Source organism: Oryctolagus cuniculus, chromosome 12 (genome assembly GCF_964237555.1).
Source record: "Oryctolagus cuniculus chromosome 12, mOryCun1.1, whole genome shotgun sequence".
Lineage (NCBI taxonomy): Eukaryota > Metazoa > Chordata > Mammalia > Lagomorpha > Leporidae > Oryctolagus > Oryctolagus cuniculus.
Genome location: NC_091443.1, coordinates 80,666,257 through 80,680,363, shown reverse-complemented (window position 1 = coordinate 80,680,363; position 14,107 = coordinate 80,666,257). Strand labels below are relative to the sequence as shown.

Here is a 14,107-nt window from a genome sequence, read left to right as displayed (position 1 = left end):
TATTATGCAGCCATTAAAAATCAGGATTTGAAAATACATATTGACAAGGAATCTAAGCCCAGTATATTAGGTGAAAACAATCAGCATTCAAAATGATGTTATGTGCCAAAACAATCACAGCAGAAAGCTGGCTGAATTTTCTTCTCTGTTTTCCTGTGTTTTGAATGCTTAAAAACATAAGGAAACATCTGCTATTTAACATTCAGGAAAAAAATTAGCACATTTTCTTATTCACATGGATAAGCAGTTGCTTGAGGAGACCAGCAAATCTAGCAGCCTGGTGGTCTTTAAAAGCAGTGCAAACTCGACAGTAAAAGGGATTTTCATGGTAAGCTTGTTGCATGTCCAGTGGAAGATGTTAAATGACTTTGTCCATACTTCGTAGCTTTTCCTCTCTAGATTCATTTGAATTGGTGCCACTGCCAACCTGGGCATATTGAAATCAGTGGATGAAGAGAAGGGAATTGCTGAAGTGCTGACTTGTTGATGGAGATACTGAAAGTTGCTACGAAAGCAACATCCAAGCCCCATCTTCCTTGATCACTGCCACTGAAGTGTTTCAGATGTCTACAGGACCATCTGCTCAATTCGATAGGCATTTGCTCTAATGCCTATGTGCGCAGTTTCATAAGCACCCAAGCACATTATTCTAAGCCAGTGGACATTAGACTCCAGAGATGAAATAGAACTATTACAAGAAGGAGATATGAAGCCCTACACAAAATCATATCTTGAACATTGACTGGTTGAGCTCTTTGCTTTGCACCTTTTTTGTACTGTTTTCCAAATGCATGTAAATATTGCTATGATGAAAATGACAACATAACATTTTTTAAAGATTTACTTATTTGAAATTCAGAGTTACAGAGAGAGAGGAAGAGATATATATAATTATATATATAGAGAGAGAGATCTTCCATGTACTGGTTCACTCTCCAAACGACTGTAATGGCTGGGGATGGGCCAGGCTGAAGCCAGGAACCTAGAACTCCATCCAAGTCTTCCATGTGGGTGGCAGGGGCCCAAGTTTTGGGGCCATCTTCCACTGCTTTCCAATGCACATTAGCAGGCAGGTGGACCAGAAATGGAACTCAAACTGTTGCTCATATGGGATATTGGCATCGTAGGCACCATGATGTCAGGCCACAAACATAATTTTTAATGTAAATTTTCATAGTAGTTTTTTCAGTAGGTACTTCTCAGTTAGTGGATTCTAAACATTAATGTTCAGCGGGTCTAAACATTTGGGTCTCTTTATGCTACAGTATGTTGGGAACCAGTGCTATCTCAATTACTTGCATTTTCAAATCAAACTCCAGGTTCTTCTGAAAGTTCTATCTGATGAGTTCAGTTGGCAATGATCATCTCTTCTCTGAATTTCCTTCTATTGAAACACCGTTCTGTTCTAACTCGTTTTTTTATTGTCTCAACTGGGACCTTCTCTTCTAAGGAGAGGAGAAGCTTCCTGAGGGCAGGGACTTGTCTTCTGGTTTTTCCTTTCTCCTACAATACTCAACCCAGAGGAGACTTGATAAGTAGTGATCAGTTGCCATTTCTGGAGGCTCCTTCCAATCACACCATTAAGGTAGCTAATCTTACAGAAAGTTTCCACTCTAGACTTTTAGGATTTTTCCTAAGGTGATTTTTCCAACTCCAAAATTAGAGCATTTTTAAAAATCCATTTGAGTAATTTGCTCATTTACAAGCAACTGTAAATTCCATCTGTTGTTTTGGGCACAATTGCCATATTTTTCTCTAACTTAAGGTTTTTTTCTTTACCATGAAAGTTGGTAACTTTGTGAATAGAGGACATTCTGTATACTGTACACCTTGGCCAGACAGTAGGCAAATGCCCTTGTCTACGTTTTGCTTTGTGTCCAAATCAAGACTGTGCTTTCACTATTTTCACTCTGAACTACTTTCTCCTGCCACATGCTCTCTGGAAATTATTTTTCTTAATGTTCATAAATTCCAAGTTTGTTTACTCTAGAATACAGGAAAAGCAAAAATAGAATGTTGGGCTGTGAGGGGCAGCGTCTGCCTGAGCTGAGTTTTTTCTGGGGAGTGATAAATGATGCTGGGTTCCCCGTGGGTTAGAGGGCACCCAACTTCAAATAACTACAACATCCGATAACAAAGTTTTTCTCCATCATTTGCAATCCAAACACTAGGAACACAGCCCTGCGGACCCCTCATCCTTCATGTTCAATTGTAAATCCTGATTAAATAGCTTGCAGGTGTCAGGATTAAAGTATATGCAGTGGGAGCCTAAACAGAGGGCCAGCTGGGTTCCTCATTTGCCAGTCGCAGTTTCTTCTTTGTTTTGAAACTGTTGACAGTACAACTAAAAATGTTCCTTAGGGCCCAGACTGAGTTAAATAACAAGCAGGATGAGTAAGGGAACAGCTGTAGATATTTTTCTGTGTTTAACATACCTGCCTTGTTGATTTATAGGAAGACCCCCATATAATGTACATTTTGTAATCCAAAACATTTAACCTTTGCAGCCAAGTCTGTGATACAGACATCAGAAACAGGAAAGGTCTTCATGGGTTTTGAGCTCCAAACACTTTTCCCCCTCAAAGGAACAGTGGAATGATGCAAGAACTTGATTTTATTATTCAAATAGCCATACTGATAATTTCTAGACCCCTCTAATACTCATAGTTAATCAGTGGGCAAGTGAAGCCATAGAACCCAGAAAGGACTGCTCAGAGTGGTGCGTCTTGAGAATTCCCCTCACTCTGCATGAGTCAGGCTGAGGAAGCCAGCTCTGCACTACTCATCTGTCCTGCCTTCAGGGAGGAATGCGAACAAGAGCCTCAGTGGACCTGCCAAACCACAGATCCAGGCCACTCCCCAGTTCCTGCTTTTGTGATACAGCCCCAAGAGGCACCACTAGCTTAGAGACACGCTGGCATCCTTGTAGCTTGACCGTGCTTGTGCTGAGCTAGACTAAGGTGTTAGGGAACCTCCAAGCAGCAGATTTAAACAGGTTTCAATGACAGAGATGACAGAACCTAAATCTTTTTTGGGCATCGCTGTCAACTTTGTACTAAAGACCTACAGCATCCATAGCACTGGGGTGGTCACCAACTGGAATCTACAAGTTTAAAATAGTGCCTATGTCTACTGGAGTAGGGATGGCTTCCCAGCCCAACATCCACTCTTCCCCAAATGACTCATTCAGGCTGATTATGCTCATCCCATTCCCCTTGCTGAAGACTGATTTGGGGATGGGGATAGGATAGAAAACTGGCTAATAAAATCTGAGAGGTAGAGTGCCAGCTGCTCCTGGATAAAAATACAGACACAAAGAAGGCATTGTCTTTTGCTCCCTCTGGACATTGTCTGGTCTAGATGTGGAGAGCTAGCATGCAGGCAAAGCTAACACACAGAGGATGCTGCAGCTCAGAGGCCCTGAGAACTGGGATGCTCAATGACGTCACTGAGCAGCTGAATCAGCACTGCAGCCCACCCTATTTCTGAGCTTCCTGTTACATGACATAGTGAATTTCCTAATTGTTTGGGCCAGTGGTACATTAAACTTTTCAGTGAGTCACAATCAAAATCTAACCAGTATAATTTCCTTCTAAACATGCTACCCTCTAAAAACAATGAAGTATATTTTTCAGTGGAGGGGAGGCAAAAAGATAATAAAATTGAAAACTTGATGCTATTAAAAAAAAAAAAAAACCTGCTTCATTTATTTCAAATGCAGAACAACTGAATGGACACATTTGCATGTGAGGCATGCTTTTAATTAATTGGACCCCTAGAGGCATCCCAGATGTCTGAGCCCTGATGAAATGGATAAAGGCTCTTGCTCAGTTCCTGGACAGCCCAAGCACAACTTGGACAGGAAGAGCCACAGAGACCAGAACTGACTGCAGAAATTAGGAAAAGGCAACATCTGCGAGAACCCTTTTGGAATCAGGACCTTGGCTTCTGCTGGGTGATATTCTACTGTACCCAAGAAATGGTGGAGGACTCACTTCACACTCAAGGACAGGCCTGGGACACCTGGCCAGACAGCCTTCTTCACATGCGTCTTGGCAATGTTGTGGGACACTAAACAATGGGACTCTCATAACACTGTGACATGAGAGGGGGATGTGACTTTTATTTCCACTAAGGTACTTAATTTGTACTAAGTACTCTCAACCATTCAATTGACTAGAAGTATTGTATTTTTCTGGCAGGTACTATGAAATACAAACTGAAAAAAACATAGAGGTGGTCAACTAGGGTCCTAGAACTTCCAAAAACCACATTCATAGGCCTACTGATGTAGTGTGCCGAATGGCTCAGAGTTAGCTAACCTAATGCTTAGGCTCCCTGTGCTCCAAGTGAGCTTCTGCCAGCCCACTCCATCTTTGGAAATGTCTGAAGGCTAAAAAGAATCATAGCTAATGTACATTTCTAGGTCTCCTACTTGAGGAACACTTTGTAGAGACTATCTGATTTGGTACAACAATCCCATGATATATATATATATATATATTATTATCATTTCCAATTGACAGGTGAGGAAGTCACTCAAAGATCACATGGATCACATGGATTCGGCTTATGTTGAAGCCAAATGTGGCTTTAACTACTTCTCCCTCCTGCCAAGACCCATAAAGAACATAAGCCCGTCAGAGGGCAGGGCTCGGAACGGAGCACTCCTGACTCACTGTGAATGAAGCTGCAGCATGGCTGCCAGACTACTGCCCCAGAGCTGGACCAACCTGCAGTGTTTCACCCAAAACATCTTGACTCTAGACTTCAGAAACTCTATAAGGCATAGGAAGAACGGGTGAAAAAGTGTTTTTACTTACTTGGGTACATTATTCAGTTGTGATGTGATACAGTTGAAAGGGCAAGACTTGAGTATACATGACTATAAAGACCCTGTGCCGACCAGCTAACTTCTCTGCATCTCAGTTACTCCTGCTACACAATGGGAGCTGGCTGCTTTCAGGAGCACTTGGAAAGCAGGGGCCTGAACTGGTACATGTGAGACACTCACATCACATTAACACAAAATAGGAGCTCAGTACTACTTGATTTTTCTGTTCTACTTGGAAACTATGGCCTGATTAATTCCATTTCTGGATAATTTCAAAAGAATTTCCTCTCAATGATATTTGGAAATTAGCCAATTAGTATGTGCGCAATTACTATTGTGTCTGCCCTTTGATGTGAGGACAAGGCCTGTGTCTTGTTCATCCTATAATCTCAGCCCCTTGCACAATGCTGGGCACATGATATGCTTAGAATGACTACTGTGCTAAGGAAGCATAGGAGCAGCACCAGAAAGAAGTGTAAGCCAATGCTATTCGGAACAGGGTCTGCACGTGTCTCACCTAGGAGAGCGAAACTGCTGAATGCCTTGCCTTGATCACACATTATAGAAGCTGAGAATTTCCTTCATAGCTGAACATGTTGCTAATGAGTTGAAGCTTGACATCTTTAGTGTACAGAATAAGAATCACTGAGTGGAGTAACAACATTCTAGGTAAAACCCAAACAACAAGAAAAAATTTTATGCATTTATTTTATTACGACTTGCCTCTTTTCTCAAAAAATATACAAACCCTGAGGCCAAGAAAATAAATCTGATGAGTCAACATCCATGTTAAATTAAAATACAGTTGGAAGCCAGGCCATTTTCATGGGGATTAACCAATCAGGAAAAGGGCTTCCATGTTCACTTCCTGCAACTTTCAGCTTAGATTTTGTTGTTTTTGCTATTATCCCAGACTGTCAGACAAAAGACAGAGAGATGTAGAAACATAATAGCTTGCAGATTAAAATGCTGTGCCACAATGAATCCTCCAGCCTCGGCAGTAAAAATTTTAATCCACATTTTACAAATGAGGAAACTGAAGCTCCAGGTTTCATGCGGCGGAGCCAGCAGTCAAGCTTAGCCCCTCTTCCCTTCCTTCCTTTCTGTTCTTTTTTCCTTTCCTCTTTCCTTCCTCTATTCAATAAGCATACATTTATTTAGCCCCAGCAGAATGACAGCGACATTATTAAGTAGCAGGGACACTAAGTCAAATTAAACAGAGTCCTTATACCAACCCTAACTCCAAACCCTTGGCATTATACCAGAGCTGCCTCCCATCCCAGCTAAGGCTTTGAACTTCTATGGCTTTGTCTCCAACACAGCCTCTGGATCTGAGGAATACACCTGGATCACCCTGGAGCTACTTTAGGAAACCTTGCCTGTGAGTCATGTCCTTCACTTCATCCAGTGTGGAACATGGGTTTTCTATGGAGAAAAAATGGAACATTATGTCTGGGAAAAGCCTGTACCCTCCTCAGCAATGGCCTTGGAAGTCCTAGTCCAAGGGCAACCAGTTCCCTCCTGTGGCATCCTCCACGAGCCAGCCCAGCCTTGCCAATCTCAAGAGCAGTGCTGCTGTGCAGATGGAGAGCTAACCCTAGAGGCAGCATGCACAGCTATCATCTCATCTAACTCTCCCAGCCACCGGGGAAGCAGGTGATATCCTCACAGATAAGGAAAGTAAAGGGACCAACACGCACCCAAAGTCCACAGTTATCAGTGACCAAGCTAGGACTGAACGTAGATTGCCAGAGCTCAAAATCCCAGCTCTAAGCAAATGGTATAGTTATCTGAAGAAAAACGGAATCAGGAAATCCTTTCAACGTGAGGAATACATGACAACATTTCCAGGACCGCCTCTTGGAACCCACTACTTCTGAAAACTTAATTTCAAACACTTGAGTTGGATGGTAACTTCTAGGACACATAGTCCAAAGCTCTCATTTTCCAGGGAGGGATGTAATTTGGCCAGTCACCCAGCCAAGTGGTGACAAAGTCCAGAGCTCACTCCCAGTCTCCTGACTCCCAGCTAAGCGCTCTGCTCAGCGAGTCAAGCAGCCCCAACTCACCTGAACCTAAGTGATTTAAATCCTCAGTTTAAGCACAGACAAAACTTCACTTTCTTGGTGGAATATTTGCTTCTTTACATCAACACCCTTGCCAAGGCTTAGCTCATGAGACCTCCCCACTTCTCAGTGTCGCCCGCCTGAGATCCTCTGGGGTTGCAACAGGCCTATGGAGTCACCAGGATTGCTGAAAGTCCCCATCTTGGTGCCCTGGGTGCCAAGGACTGTATTCCAGGTGCCCAGATGGAGGTCCTGGCAAGGCCTCGTGCCGTGGAACTCACCGTCCTTTCTGACCGGCATTCCCAGAGTCACTTTACAGCAGGGGCCAAAGATCAAAAATTTTATGGGCGCTTGGGGAATGATTCCGCCCCAGCTCATCTGCCCTTTCATCTGCACACCCACTGCCCCAGAATAGCAAACAGCTCATCGCTCCTAAGCTGTTTCTCGCAAGACTTCACAGCAGGAAAACAGAGGCTAGAGATATTTCAAAAGCTTGGCCACAGCTGTCTGCAGGAGCCCATTTGAAAGACTTTGTGCAGAAAATCTCCTTCTTTCTTTAAAGCACCGGCCACTGGTTTCGCTCTGCTCAGAAAAATTGCAGTGTCATTGTCAGCCTTCAGGCCTCCCACCTGCCTGGGTCTGTCCAAGGCGATGTCCAAGCACCGTGCTTCACGGCAGAGGAGCAGAAACTTCTGGAGCTCCATGGTCAAGCATACTTGATGTGAAAGTGACTCTCGCCCCCACACGGAGAAGGACCTTACCTATTGCATTTCGTCCTGTGACTCCCCTTAGGGGTCATGTGGCTTCACTCTCACCCACGGCATTTCCGGGGCTTCCGTTGCTCGTATGCAGCCTCCCAGGGTAAACGCTGTAGAAGCAGACTCATGAAGTGGAGGGAGGGATGTCTTTCTTATCTGATCCCTAGAAGGATAAATCTCTAAGTGAAAGTATAAAGCCAGAGCCGTACTGTCCTTGGAGCTGGGCAGGAAAGGCCCCTGCCCTGGGTCTACTCTTGCCCTCGTCTAACCATTCTTCTCCCTGTAAAATGATGAGTATGCAGGATGGAGTCCATACTTCCCTTTCTGGACTATGCCCTTGTATGCAGGACCCCGGAAATCCTTGCCTCAAAGTCTCTGAGCTGCTTCCATACCTGTGTGGGTCTCATCTTTGGCCTGGCCCTCCTAAGGACAGGTAAGACTTTCTTTTTTTTTTAATTTTTTTTTTTTTTTTTGACAGGCAGAGTGGACAGTGAGAGAGAGAGACAGAGAGAAAGGTCTTCCTTTTGCCGTTGGTTCACCCTCCAATGGCCACCGCGGCCTGCGCGCTGCGGCCGGCGCACCGCGCTGATCCGATGGCAGGAGCCAGGAGCCAGGTGCTTTTCCTGGTCTCCCATGGGGTGCAGGGCCCAAGCACCTGGGCCATCCTCCACTGCACTCCCGGGCCACAGCAGAGAGCTGGCCTGGAAGAGGGGCAGCCGGGACAGAATCCGGCGCCCCAACCGGGACTAGAACCCCGTGTGCCGGCGCCGCTAGGCGGAGGATTAGCCTAGTGAGCCGCGGCGCCGGCCCCTCCTAAGAACAGGCAAGACTTTCAAAATGCAAACCCCTAGGGTCAAGGGAGAACCAATGCAGGACCAAGGGTAGTGTTTTGTGGGGTGCTGTGGCCACAGTTAAGATATGTGAGGCCGCTCAAGGAATGAGGCACAGCCAGGGGAAGAAGGGAAGTGAGCAGGCCCAGGGCTGAAGGTCTACAGTGAACCTTTCCTGAGCCACTTTCTGACAAAGTCCCAGTAGTAAAGACATCTTAGTCAAGGTAGAAAGAAAACAAAAAGTAGAACAATTATTTAACTTCCTTGGTAACTTGAAATATTCAGACACCTGCTATGTTAGACTTCTTTCTACTTTTGCACGAGGCCTCACAAGTGTTAGGGATGGGTATGAGTCACGATTCATCCTAGGGTAAATGAGGATCAAGTTCATTTATCTATTCATTCATTCAACAATAACTTACTTAACTCCTGGCATGTGCGAGGGACCAGGTAGACCATGGAGAGGAGACAGCCGACATCCAGTGCAGAGGTGGCACAAGGGCTGTTGGTCTGTGCATTGAAGGAGACTGTATGAGGAAGGCTTGGTTTTTGACTGTGTGGTCTGAACCTGACTCTTCATCTTCAGATCAATTTCAACTAATAATAACTTTTACAGTCTTATGCCTAGCAAATTAAATTAATTCAAAAACATTCATCGTCTGTTTAGCCTGGCACTTTACTAAGCTTTACAAGACCAGAGATGCAGGCCCTTGCTGCATGTAGAATAGCCCATGAACATGCATAAAGCTACCTCAGGGTCAAGACAGAAGCCAACAGTAGCAGTTCAAGATAGGGGTCATGGGAACACAGAGGGAGATGTGATTAATTCCTTCTAGGTGGTCAGAGATGGCTTCATGCCAGAGCTAATATTTCAACTGAGTTCTTCAAGATAAAGTAGAGCTTACAAAGAACACAGAAACATGGTATTCCTGGGCGAGGGAAGGACTTGTGCAAAGGCACTGAGGTAGACCACTGCATTGAGAACTTGAGAATGAGTAGCCCTCCCCCCACCACCCTTGCCATGTGGCCTTAACATTGCATACGTGAGAATGTCAGGAGCAAGTTACAAAGGCAGGACCAGACTTTGGCAGGCTTTGCCCACCGGGCTAAGGAGGCTGAGGATTCTGAAGAAGTAAAGAAATAGTTTAGAATAATAATCCTGACTGTAGTGCCTGGAGACACTGTGAGAAACTGAAGGCAAAGAGAACAAAGGAAGTCTATTTCAATAGTTTAGACAAGAGTATCTAAGTTAGAAAAATAAGATTTATACATAAGAATTCAAAATTTTAATCTAAATTGCAAAGGCAATCATTTATATAAAACCACTTCTTCCTGGTCCTTAGTCAAGGATCATTGGCTGCAAGCAACAGACGCCAACATTGGCAAACCTAAGCAGAGTTGGCGTCCATCCAATAGCTATGCAGCAGCTCACAGAATTTATGGGAGGACTGAGGGCGCTGCCTTGAAAGACAGTAGTTCTGAGGTTCCAGGTCGCAACCACAAGAGGAGATTTCTCTGCAGAATGTGGATGAATCTACTCCAACTATGTTTCCCCCAGTATTTTTTGTCACTCCTCATGATTCAAATTTCAGGGAGAGTACATCTGATGATCTAGCTTCAGTCACTTTTCCTGGCCCATTGATGGAGTATGGCAAGTCGCTCTCATAAACAATCTTAAGGAACTCTCCAATTGGTAAGCATAGTGTTCCCAGAGCAATGGGTGTGTGCCTCTTGAGAGCAGGGAGGCAGGCTGGTTATTTTTTTCCCTAAATATCCATGATGCCTGGAATCTGTGTGCACAGTAATTATCCACTGACTGCAGGAGGTCATGGAGCAATGGTGACAAGTGTCCATACCACCTTCACCAAACTCCTCTGGCACATTGGTGACATCTCTACCCTCTGAGGATCCTGGTAGAGTGTTAGGATACTGAGAACAACTCCAGATGTTTGGGAAACTTGTCAATCCATCCTTAGCTCCTCCTCAGCCCAACTGATGTCCTTGTGCCAATTTTTTCAACTGTCCCAGGGTACTCTCCCTGGAATTTCTTAAAGCTGATCATCATTTCCTGTTGGATGGGATTTTTGGCTTTATTTTTCTTTAAATCCTGTTTCTATTTAAAATGTGAGTTTATTTCTTCCGGAAGTTATTTTTCATCATCTTTTTCTCTCCCCAGGTTCTGGCACCATGGGCTTCCTGCCTTCCTGTTGTTGGTCCTCTGAGTACTATGCTGCTGGAGAGTTGCTGGGGAAGTGGAGATTACTTAACTTGTTGGTGGGTTTTGCAAGCTTCTCCCATCCAGGGCACTCTGCAAGGCATCCACAATGGACTGTCTTCCCTCCAACATGAAATGCCTTCCTAGAGGTCTGTGTCAGATGAATCTGCCCCAGATTTCAAGACATGACCTCAAAAGGACATGTGGAGCTTTTCCAAGGGAGAGCCAGCTCCTTTCCTGGAAGCCATGGATTTAAATATACTTGCAAAAATAAGAAAGGAAGGAAGGAAGTGAGAGAGAGAAGGAGGAGGAGGAGAAAATATTACCTGCTTGACATGAAGGTACTACTTTTTTGTTATTTTTCATCTTATTTATTTGAGAGGCACAGAGACAGACAGATAAAACTCTTATCCATTAGTTTACTCCCCTAATGCCCACAACAGCCAGAGCTCGGTGGGCTGAAACCAGGAGCTAGGAATTCAATTCTGGTCTCTCCTGTGGGTGATAAGACCCCACCACTAGAGCCATCACTGCTCCCAGAAACCCAGGTATTCAGATGTGGGACACAAGCACCCTAACTAGCAGCCTAATTGTTGGCCCTGTGCTACCTTTCTACTCATACTGATCCAGCTCTACTCATGGCTCATCGTAAGAGAAACACTGAAGAATGTATTCACTCTATAACTCCTAAAATATGTTAACTAGGTTTTTTCCATATGGGTAAGCAGAAATATTTTTGCAGAGGAGATAGTCTGGGGCAGGCCATTGTGCTGGGCAGCCATGAGAGAATGCTCTCCAAATTTCTCTGTGAGTTTTGAGTTATTTGGAGTCTCCACTGTAGAACCACCCTTCCAAGCTGAGCCAAAAACTCTACAGATTCTCATTGCTGTTGGAATACAATCCAGCCTCTGGACCATGGCCTTCAAGCCTCCTCTCCACTTGGCCACTGCGGCCCTCTCCACACAAACCTCACCCACTGTGCTCAGCCACGCTGACCCGCCCTTCTCCAAGCTCTGTCCAGCAGGGGGCACCTGCACTTGCAGTCCCCTGCCCAGCTTGTTCTCCCTTATTCTCTCCTCTGGGGTTTCTCTCTCTCCTTTTAGTTCAGAACTCATGCACCACTTCCCCAAACACCCACTCAGTTTGCCCAGTTACCCCCGACACCACTGTCTCTTTTGTTGCCCTCATGGGATTTACCACAACCTAAAAATGTCGCACTTGTACGCTTACTTTTATGTTTATTCCCCGCCTCCTCAGCAGTAAGGGAGCGTCATAAAGGAGCCAAAGAGCCACCTAGCCCGTCTGCTTCCTGCTGCATCTCAGGGCCTCCCCCGATGCTTGCCAGCTCAGTGGAAGTATTTTGACCAAGACGGCTTACTGCTCATAGAGAGAAATTCCATTTGCTTGGTTCTGCTGCTTGGCTTTTTAGCTCCAGTGCACTGGGTGTCTTTAACGCCAGGTCCCCCTGTTTCTGCAAAGATGACAGAGACGGACAACTGTGACTTCACTCCCCAGCTCTGTGATCCAGTCCACCCTAGAGCCACATTTCCCCCCTCTCTCAAAAAGGAAGTGGTATTACTTCTCTAGTAAAGGCGTGATGCAGGGAGACGGCCTCACACAGCACTGGTCTGTAGTGAGTGCTCACTGAATTCCCAATTCCTTTGTTTCCTCCCACCCACTTTGTGAGAAGTATCAAAGGCTTCAAGTTCTTTATGGAGGGAGAGGAAACCACCAAGAGAGAAAGACTCAAGAGACCTCAAGGGAAAGCTACAGCTGTCAGTGGGGCCAATCTCCTGGGTACACTGCTGAGTATGGTGTCAACCACAGCTTGGAGAGCAGTCCCTTAGGGTTTCCAAGGAATGGAATAGAGGAGAGCTGGAGGGGACCCTGCATGACCGCATAGGAGGCCACTTCAAATAGTGTGTGGGACATGGAATTAAAAGACAAGTCTATTTTAACACAAAAATGTTTGAGGGGCTGGCGCCATGGTGCACTAGGTCAATCCTCCTCCTGAGGTGCCGGCATCCCATATGGGCGCCGGGTTCTAGTCCTGGTTGCTCCTCGTCCAGTCCAGCTGTCTGCTGTGACCTGGGAAAGCAGTAGAAGATGGCCCAAGTCCTTGGGCCCCTGCACCTGCTTGGGAGACCAGGAAGAAACTCCTGGCTCCTGGTTTCGGATCGGTGTAGCTCCAGCCATTGCGGCCACTTAGCGAGTGAACCAATGGAAGGAAGACCTTTCTCTCTGTCTCTCTCTCTCACTGTCTATAAACTCTACCTGTCAAATAAATTTTAAAAAAAGTTTGAAATCCATGCATACAATAAGTCTTCAAAAGTTCATGAAAATATGCATTATTTAAAAATACATGTATTTTCAAATTTGTTTTGCACCAAAATAAATTTTTAAATTTTTTTACAAGCTTTTTAAAGTGCCTGTGTGTTAACTCAATGCTCTAAACAAGTCACGTTGGCCGGCGCTGCGGCTCAATAGGCTAATCCTCCACCTAGTGGCACCAGCACACCGGGTTCTAGTCCTGGTCGGGGCGCTGGATTCTGTCCCGGTTGCCCCTCTTCCAGGCCAGCTCTCTGCTGTGGCCAGGGAGTGCAGTGGAGGATGGCCCAAGTGCTTGGGCTCTGCACCCCATGGGAGACCAAGAGAAGCACCTGGCTCCTGGCTTCGGATCAACACGGTGCACCAGCCGTAGCGCGCTGGCGGTGGCCATTGGAGGGAGAACCAACGGAATAAAGGAAGACCTTTCTCTCTGTATCTCTCTCTCTCACTGTCCACTCTGCCTGTCAAAAAATAAATAAAAATAAAAATAAACAAGTCATGTCAACTCCTGAGTGCCAGCTGTTTCATCTGTAATGGAGTACAATATTACAGCCCTACCAATGTTGCAGTGCTTTTGTAAGTCACGCATGAGATCAGTATTTGAAGATGATCTGATCATCTCTGTGAAGAGATACAGAGTGCAGAGACTGTGGTTAGGAGTGGAAGAGCTAACCCTCTGCTTCATAGCATAACTGTGTCCTCTAAAACTCATCTCCAAGTGCACGGTAGAGTAGAAACGCAATACTTTAGAGCAAAAGGGCCCTTAGCAGTCATCTAAAGAGGACATGCTTTCAGCCTTTTTTCATTTTCATTTTTAACTATAGTAAAACACATGGAACAGAATTCACCGTGTTAAATTTTAAGTGTACAGTTGAGTGGCATTAAGCACATTCACATTGTTGTGCAACCAACGCCACCACCCATTTCCAGAACACTTTTCATTTGGCAAAACTAAAACTCTTTATTGATTGAACAGCCAGACCCTGTTCTCCTTCCCTAGGGTCACCATTCTACTTTCCTGTTTGTATGGTATGGATTTCGCTTCCCTAGGTAACGTATATATATGGAACCATTTA

The 14,107-nt window shown here is 45.1% G+C and overlaps 1 long non-coding RNA gene across 1 annotated transcript in view; it reads right to left on the bottom strand.

Annotated features, from left to right (window-relative positions):
• Positions 1-12,174, bottom strand: part of LOC127483686 (uncharacterized) — a 68,454-nt gene extending 56,280 nt beyond the window's left edge. The window contains exon 1 of the long non-coding RNA XR_011380921.1: positions 11,934-12,174. This is a non-coding gene — a long non-coding RNA (uncharacterized lncRNA). The remainder of the gene's footprint in view (positions 1-11,933) is intronic.
• Between the last annotated feature and the right edge of the window lie 1,933 nt (positions 12,175-14,107).